Source organism: Gigantopelta aegis, chromosome 5, assembly GCF_016097555.1.
Source record: "Gigantopelta aegis isolate Gae_Host chromosome 5, Gae_host_genome, whole genome shotgun sequence".
NCBI classification, from domain to species: Eukaryota; Metazoa; Mollusca; class Gastropoda; order Neomphalida; family Peltospiridae; genus Gigantopelta; species Gigantopelta aegis.
In genome coordinates, this window is record NC_054703.1 from 17,415,469 (window position 1) to 17,425,989 (window position 10,521).

Here is a 10,521-nt window from a genome sequence, read left to right on the forward strand (position 1 = left end):
AGATGGACTAGCAGACCGTATCTATCAATAATGATTACATATAAATACCAGATAGACTAGCTGACAATAATATATCAAAACAGCAGATGGACTAGCAGACAATACAGATGTCAAAACATCAGATGGACTAGCTGACAATACAGATGTGAAAACATCAGATGGACTAGCTGACAATACAGATGTCAAAACATCAGATGGACTAGCTGACAATACAGATACCAGAACATCAGATGAACTAGCTAACAATACAGATGTCAAAACACCAGATGGACTTGCTGACAATATTGAACTCAGACGCCCTTTCCAACAATAATGTGATCATGTTACCAGGTGGGCTCGCTAAAATCAAATTATGATACCAGATAGACTATTCAACACATTATATTCATTATGTCAAATGTACTAGCGTCCATTCCGGATCTCCTGTCTCCAGATGTGGCAGACACCAGTGATAAACTGATTGTTGTACCAGATCAAGAACCACTTTTGTTGGTAGAAATATTTGTTGTTACAGCTGGACTCAATTGGTTTTCTTGATTCCGTTTCAAAGAAAAGCAACGCAGTCGTTTTCGAATGATCTCTCGATAATTGGATGAACTTCCAATCAGGATATAAAAGTTCTGTCCAAAATTCAAAAGGTAGACCAAGAAAGATATCGATCCAATATTAGCGATTAATGTCAGGGCTACGAAATCGTTGTCTTTCATTACTAGTACGACTCTAACGGCCTCTGACAATGCCATTGGTATCAGTGTGACAAAGGCCAGGATTGTAATCAATACGAGAGGGCGCGTTGAACCGTCTTGTTGTTGACGATTAGCTGAGTCAGTTGTTGACCTTGTAAAGATACTTCTGAAGTTGTGACTACGTTGAATTTGAATTATTATAAGTATATTCAACACCAGAATAACCAGGCATGGTAGAATGGAGGAAAACAATCGAATGCAAATATAATAATACCTAATTTCTTGTACCGCAAAACACTGTTTATTCGTAAGAGGAAAGGGTAGAATTGATACAACAGACAGGCCAAGTATAATGGAGCAAACGATAATAGCTTTGATCCGGGTACAAAGTCGTTCTCTACTTAACGGAAACCTAACGCATATGTATCTATCCAGTGTAAGTCCAACAACCAGCCACGGCGATGTCATCATTGAAAGACTCCTTAACGTGAACGACACTATACAAAAGTTAATTTTTACAAGTCGCCCTACAAACAATAGTTTTTCACTTTCATGGAGTAGCCATATGATTAGCAAACAGCTGTCAGAAACAGCCAGAAATTTCAAGTAAACTGAATAAGATAAGTGACGCAATTTCGTGTCGCCCATCATGATAAAAACCAGCGTGTTCCCAATTATGCCTATCACAGTTATAATCAACATTATGGCCCAGAAACTATATCTGTATGCTTCAAAACTTGCCCACCGTTGCCATTGACGTTCATAGCCTGAATAGTTTCCACGAGTAAAATTGCCAAGATCAGTAGAAGTATCGATAAGGCTGGCTGTTTGATTCAGTGTAAACGGTCGCACAGTTGTGGTAGACATCTTTATTTTCCCGTGGTTGTCTTGAGATCACCCCTGTAAAAACGAAACAATTACCATCGTCATCATTGTCATGATAATGTGTCAGGGTATTATGGAACAACGTGACCTCCGTTCCCACACACACACACGCACACACACACACACGCACACACACACACACGCGCACGCGCGCGCACACACAATTCCAGTATTTGTTTTTATTAAAAAATTACTTCTGAGACGCACATCATATTTCCGAAGAATAATTAATAACTTGTCTTTTTCCCCCTACTAATATACTACTACTAATATAGACTACTGATAAAATGATTTTATAGGAACTAGATAGAATACACGAACAGATGAATGAATGAATGGATGGATGAAAGAATGAATGAATGAATGTTTATCGACCCCCGGACTTAAACAAATAATGGCTACTGGACGTCAAACTATGGTAAATGCAAACATTATTTCATAATCAACATCAATATAAAAATTCAAGAGTTAAGTGAAAACACAGTGATTTGAACTGTGAACAAACATACAAATATCACCGATAAGTAAACGCACTAGAGAGAGATTTTTGGAACCAACCACTATTTTGCCAAATGCTCATTCGAGTTTGTAGAGAGACACGGTCTTGATAACGGGTAATGGTTTGGTCGTTCATATAGCTTTACTGGTACACGTATAGGTATTTTTCTGACTTACTTAGCAAGAACACCACAATGATGATCTAACATCTCCATGTTGAGCATCTCTATATTCCAGTCAAAATAAACACGTGTATTTCTGGATGTTGATAAAAATGCTAATTGTGTTGAGGATCCAGTGGCGTCCACTTCTTTAAGGTTCCGAATATTAGGACTTTCCATCTACGGAAAACGTGGAGAAATCGTCATGGCTAAGTGGTCACTGGCTAGTAAATTATCATCTTTGTCGGACCTAAGGCACATCAATGCAGATTTTCGGGACCTTATTTCTCTAAATACGGACTATAAATGAAACATTTTTGGGGATACCAAAGTTCGCTATTGTATCACGAAAAAATATGCTTAACTGAACCACGATGGAGTGGGATTCAAGTCAACCCTCTTGTAATTTATGAATTTAGGAACTCATAAATAGCTGTTATTGTGACCAACATGGTCGTATTATATTTAACTGAACCACGATGGAATGACATCCATGTCAACCCTTTAGTAATTTGTGAATCTTGGAACTCATAAATAATTGCAGTTATTGTCGCAAACATGGTTGCATTGTATTTAAGCAATATTTAACATGCGAAGTCACCGGCGTGTCGACAGAGCGTAAAGTTATAATCCATATCTAAAATGGATCGATAGTCAGGAATATTGTTTATTGTCCTGAGTTTGCTGCCATCGTAAGATTTGTCTGACTAATAATTTTTATGCTTTAACAACTAAAATTACAGATTATTCTGCCTGTGACCTTACCCTCTTAGTATCAATGTCTATGTATTTTCAATGTGTTCAAGTTTCATCTTACCGTTTATAAATGGCCCAAACTGGATTTCGACTCTCAGTAATTTCGTACAGTACGAACAAAAAATGAAGTTCGATTTCGTACAAAAATTAGCACGACCAGAAACACATTGAATACATGTATATAGCTACTGGTATATTATGCATAAATAATAATGTTATAATATATATATTATACTATAATATATATATTATATATATATATATATTATAGATTAATATGTAAGGATGGTCGTTAAAAAAGAATTTTGTTTTGTTTAACGACACCACTAGAACACATTAATTTATTAATCATCGGCTATTGGATGTCAAACATATGGTAATTTTTGACACAGTTATTTATAAAGTGGAACCCCGCTACATTTTTGCATTATAGATTATATGGTGGTATCGCCCCTTTAATGATACCCAGTATTATGTCAAATACATGAGTTTTCATGCACCAAGTTTGTACCATATTAACGGAAAATGGTCCATGTGCTAACGGACAAAACTGAGTCTGACCACTAAGATGAACGTTAGGCGCTAGGCTCTTCCTAACTACAAGTCTACTGCAAACAATATTCTTCAAAATAAGGATATGTACAGAATGCCAGTACTTCGTGTGTAATAACAAATGCATCTAATTTTGAGAATCACTGCATCAGCTTCCTTCCCATTTCTGAAAATATATACTTCCATTAAAACGTATGTGGCTTCATATATGAAAGATGTCCATAGCACATTGTAATATGAGTTACAGTCCATGCTACTGTCAAATTTTAAGTTTTAATCAAATGTAGCTTACTTTTATTCATTCGAAACCACTAAAGAATGTTTGCACATTTAGTTTCGTAAAATATTGTTAAATGATTTAGCTTAATAATTAAATACACATTATTTAATCAAATAAAATTTATATATGTATATTTAAACTATCGTCGTAATTCAAAATAATTGACAGCAAAAATGGACATCATTACAATAAAAAAAAAATCTTAATCTTATTTTTAAAAACTTTATACTCATAAAAACGTTTATTCTTATTTTTGTTTCAAATATCCGATCGCAAATGTTTAAAATGTGTGTGCGATAGGGGTACTATAGTATATTAAGTACTCTCAAAGGTTGAAAACGAAAATAGGTTACTGACGAAATCAGGTTACAGGACGATAAATATATTTTTACGTCTGTAGTAAAATTAGCACAATTCAGAAATTTGGGGACTTTTGATATGTTATTACTATAGATATTCTGCAATTATCCTGAAAAATTCAGCTCTGTACTATTTATTTCCGGGTTAAACACTAATTTTGACCTAATGTTCCTGGACTATAGGTTTCGAAGCAAATTTTCGTTGTGAATAATGTATAAAATTAGCCCCTAGAAGAGTCTGGAATATTAAAAAAGAAAAAGAAAAGACCCCCCCCCCAAAAAAAAAAATAAAAAAAAAATAATAATAAAAAAAGCAATAAAACCCCCCCAAAACCCCCAACAACCCCCCCCCCCCCAAAAAAAAAAAAAAAAAAAAAAAACCAACCAAAACCCACTGCTGTATGAATGGATGATCCAGCCGCACCAGACGCCGCTACTAATACTCTAATTTAAAATAAGGCTGGTAGGCACTGGGTTCGCAGCCTGGTACCGGCTCCAACCTAGACCGAGTTTTAACGACTCAGTGGGTAGGTGTAAGACCACTACACCCTGTTCTCTCTTACTAACCACTCACAACTAACCCACTGTCCTGGGCCCCGTTCCACGAAGCGATCTTAGCCCTAAGATTACCGTAAGCGCATAGCTACCCTATGCACTTAAGTTGATCTTCAGGCTAAGATCGCTTCGTGGAACGGGGCCCTGGAGAGACAGCCCAGATAGCTGAGGTGTGTGCCCAGGACAGCGTACTTGAACCTTAATTGGATATAAGCATGAAAATAAGTTAAAATGAAAAATCTAATATTTCTTTTTAAAACCAGTCACGTATTATGTTCCCTACTGAATGCTCTTGGCAGGCAACATGTAGAAATCATCTTGTAATTCAAAGAAACAACATTACCCATCTCATTTACAGAACTTTCCCCCATGCGACCTAAAACCTCCATATATTCGAATACTTGAAAATACTATTCGAATATTTCGAATAGAAAATTAGTGAGCGAATAGTTAAACATTCGGACAGAACACTAGAAGATATCCGTCTAGTAATGAGTGTGAAATATTAAAATTACAGCACCATAATTTTTATTTGAGCCAATTCAGTGAGTTATCGATTTTGTTTGTATATATATATATATATATATATATATATATATATATATAGATATATATAGATATATATATATATATATATATATATATATATATATATATATATATATATATATATATATATATAAACAAAATCGATAAAATCGATAAATACCTACGTACGACATTGGAAGGTAACATCTGGTTTGGGCTTCTAGTCACATTAGGACCGCACCAAACATTTTACTTATATAGATAATGATATTCGAAACAGAAAAAACAAACATCTGTCTGTCTGTTTGTGAACATGATCATACATCTGTTTGTCTGTCTGTTTGTGAACATGATCATACATCTGTTTGTTGGTATCAGTATGTAACGTATCGACCGTTTAGAATCAACTGTAGATTATTTAGTTCAAAATTGTTTAGAGAGTTTAAAATGATTTGTCTTTGCTGGTGTATGGTTGGAGCAAGGTCCTTGAGACTTGTCGCAATGCGAACATAAAATATATGAAAAAAAGAAATCCAAGTCATTACATGTACTACTGAAGAAACCTATAATCAGACCTTTCCCACAAAGTTAGCAGGTAAAAACAGTGCTGTAATACTCACTTGTGTACGCTGATTATTAGTGACGATCACAGCCTCGGGTTTACGATCACATCCTCAGGTTTACGGTCACTTTCCTTGGCGTTTATAACAGCCAAACGACCAATCGTATTGTTAGGTATTCGTTATTGGCGCGGGTGGAATATTTCGAGTCGAAGCACCAATCGAATTTTGCAGTTTGTTGAGGAACACACGGACGTTTTGTTCCTGGCTAATCAGATTTTTTGTGAGTTGTTGTTGTTCGCAGTATATTATATATTGCTAGATGGACTGAATAAATCATCCTAGCTTTTATTTAGTTGACAGTATTTAGAGAAAATATCCATTATATCTTGTCTCTGAAGTAGTATGAAAATGGCAGGGTAATGGTATTATGTGTTTTTCAAATCCCAAATCTGGAAAAGAGCTTTGAAAAATGGTTTTAAGACATTTTGGGTAGAATATGGTATACAGTTGTTTTTATATGATTTGTACATGCTGATTCCAGAAATGCTGTATACAAAACTGAATTTTGTGCTTTTAACGCCCTAAAGCCCCAAAACAAGATGGTCATATTTTCTATAAGATTTCGTTACTTTGAGATATTATAATAATCTCAGATTTGTTTTTAACATTTGAAGCACTCTGTAGTTCAAAGAAAGTGAATTCAAATATGTAGAATAAAACCTTATATATTTACAGGAAAGATCAAGATCATTTTTAAAAGAAGAGTCCAATACAAAAAGAAACATTGTTTTTCTCAGTTAAAGTGTAATGGCTAATAGCCAAACTCTGTAATAGGGTTTTTCTTACGCAAACCATATATCTAACTATGAAATTAAATATCCCCACTATCTTTACAAAATTGTGTATTTATTTGTGGTATTGATGCACCTAATAGCGATGGAGGGGGTATATGACTATTGGTCCAGCCGAATGTTGATATAACTGGCATGATATAATGACCTTTATGAATGCTGCTGGACAACACTCGAATCAACTGGAATTCTTGTGCTGTGGACTGAAAGTGGCCTATTAGGAAAGAAGACTGCAGAGAATTCACTGAGTGGGAAATGCTATGCAAGGCCACACCAGCCCACAACATCACTGCTCAGGCACAATGTCTCACATAATTACAAAATTCTGATACTGAACTGAAAAAGAATATTGAAATTGCCAGTGGCGAGGGTGGAGTTAAACAGCTCTTTGACATTCTATCAACACCAAGGCTCAGCAATGCATCATCTTGGTTTGGTCAAAGTCATGCTGAAGATCCAAACTATGCTATGGTAGGAATATTTGCAGATGTTGAAAGTGCTGATGATGTTTATCCGTGCTCCACGAGATGGCATATGGGAGCTAGACCTCTTTGCATTCCGATGTATGCTTCCCTATTAAAAAAGGTATGATCATGCAAAATGGGGTATTATATACCTTGCTGAGCTGAATGAATTACCCAGTGATGTTCTTGAGCAGTTCAGAGAGGGAAAAGTTATAGTGAAGGTGGGGGAATTTCCAGATTCAACCAAGTATGAAACAGTGGACACACCTACACTGGGTAGTATGTATTGATGTATGAATATCTATATATTGTATGTATGTCGAGGTTGACCGTTACATACATAGATATTAACGCACTGGCCTCACAAATTGTCCCGTGCCGTATGTATGTATGTATGTATGTATGTATGTATGTATGCATATAGTTACATTGTTTATTTGTAATATTAGTTACCTTATTTATTTGTAATATGTATAAATGGTACAATGTTTATTTATTTGTGTATCAATTAGATATTTATATAGCTACACATGTGGTGTGTGTGTGCCATAATACAGCAGAGCACCGTGGAATCACTAACTTAATAGCCCTAAAGTGCAATTCCCACATGAGGCTAAGCAATGCATCTATGTTACTGTAAGGCATCACAAACGCAGAACACTCCTCGTTTCTTTGGAACAGACATTTTAATTAATCTTTACAGAGATTCTTTAACTTGATAATGGGTGAATAATAATGGTAACTCTACGTATATTTCTAAGGTGACGGAAAATGTAATGCCACCCGATCTGAATTACATTTACAATAGACCTGTTTTCCCGATACTAATTCATAAACCGATGATTACCTGAACAGCTGGGGTATTTGTAATAACGAACTGGTTTGGAGCAGGTGTCCCTGTTGTTGAAAGTATAACATTTAAAATACTTACGTGTAGAAATCTGACTCTGCAATTGATATTTAAGAAACATATATACATGTACATGTATATACTACAAGACATTAAGTTGTGATATTTTTTGCTTTATGAAGGTGAGATGTCAGAAAACACACACACATATATATCTCATTCCAATCCAGTCAATACTGAGCTCTTAGCCGTGTGGAAAATGGAAGGAAAATGGTTTATTTAACGAAGCACTCAACAGATTGTATTTACGGTTATATGGCGTCGGACATATGGTTAACGACCACACATCTTAGCTTTATGGTGCGCGCATATTGTAAAGTTCAGTAATAATAAAATGATAAACAGCAGTATACAGACTAAAGAAGACAATAATGCATTTCTCCTGCGAACAATATCCTTTATATTGCTGATGGTTACTTCGGTCTAAATTACAAAGTGCCCATCCATTAAAATATGTTTTTGTCTTCAAGGAGCGTAGATTTAGATAAGAGTAAAGTTAAATCGATAAAGTGACCATTAGTTTATGCCTTATACATATCTGATACACTGACTCTCACATTTTCAAAAACACTGGCGACTTGTTATACATTAATATTATCATTTGTACCTACCCTACGAGATATAGATCTGCTTTACTGTGCACGAGGTCTACTTTGTAGCTCTAATAACTGGTAAGAAAATTACTAATCCCACTTGGGATTATAAGCGCCGCAAAGTAATTTAGAAAATACCTACATATACGGTAGACATGTATATCAAACTTTATCCGAAAAAAGATTTTTTGATAATTTTTCAATTTGAACACCACACAACCGCAGTTGGTGAAAAATCGGACGAGTAACTATTCAATGGCCCTTTTACTTTTAGTGAATTTTGAATAATTTTATAAATTTGAATAAACCTTATTGGAAATAAAACATCATAGTTAATGCTATTTGAATACAACGTCTTATATTATGGCCACTTCTTTGTAAAGTGACAAATAAAATTCAAATGTTGATCGACGCGAACAGAAGAAGACAGCGGAGGCAGCTACCATTGCCGTTGATTTTACAGAATTTATCTTTGTACACACTATTTTGTACGATGGAATACAGTACCTGAGAGCAAATAGATCCTTGCGAAGTAAGGTATTCGGTGAGAACAAAGAAAAAAGTAAAGTTTGTTTTATTTAACGACGCCGCTAAAGCACATTGATTTTTTATCTTATCATGGGCTATTGGACGTCAAATATATGGTCATTCTGACACTGTTTTTTTAGAGGAAACCAGCTACATAGGCTACTCTTTTACGACAGGCAGCAAGGGATCTTTTATTTGCGCTTCCCACAGGCAGGATTGCACAAACCATGGCCTTTGTTGAATCAGTTATGGATCACTGGTCGGTGCAAGTGGTTTACACCTACCCATTGAGCCTTGTACCTCTCACTCAGGGTCATGCGTCGACTGGAATCCGAACCCATTACCTACCAGCCTGTAGACCGATGGCCTAACCACGACGCCAAAGAGGCCGGTAATTGAGAACAAAGAAGAATGTCTGCAATACAAATTAAAAGAGAAGCGGTCACAACGATAGTGAATATACAACGACCTTGCTTATTATATAGCTATCATCATCATCATCATCATCATCATTTAATTAATTTATTTTATTTTATTATTATAATTTAAAATTATTATTATTATTATTATTATTATTATTATTATAATATTATTATTATTTTAACTTAACTTTATTATAAATACATTTACGTATACCTGTAGCAGGAGTCAGACTCAGTGATAAGGATTCCACACCTGGCATTAAATGCATCAAAACCTTTACAGCTACTCCTCTGTTAGGTCCGAGGAGGCTGTCCAGACGGTTATGGCCGGGGACGTAGATAAACTTGTATAAACGGTCCTAAAATGAATTCTACGTCGCGGGACTTGTTGGTGTGTATTAATTAGGATCTATCTACGCCCAGGTACTCGTTAATTGCCCTTTTACCTGGTTGACAGTGTGTGCAGTCAAAAGGTAACAACAAACTAATCCTGTACCACAGTGCAGTTGTTAGCACTAAGAGTTCGTTTCAGTGGTTACGTTGTTGGTATTACAAATAAATAAAATACAATAAAATTTTAAAATGATATACAACAATACCTAAGTTTTAACGTCTCTGGTGTAAATCTGTCTGTCCGTCCGTCGTCTGTCTGTGTGTCTGTCTCTCTGTATCTATGTCTGTCCGTCCGTCGTCTGTCTGTGTGTCTGTCTCTCTGTATCTATGTCTGTCCGTCCGTCGTCTGTCTGTGTGTCTGCCTCTCTGTATCGTCGTCTGTCCGTCCGTCGTCTGTCTGTGTGTCTGTCTCTCTGTATCGTCGTCTGTCCGTCCGTCGTCTGTTTGTGTGTCTGTCTCTCTGTATCTATGTCTGTCCGTCCGTCGTCTGTCTGTGTGTCTGCCTCTCTGTATCTATGTCTGTCCGTGTGTCGTCTG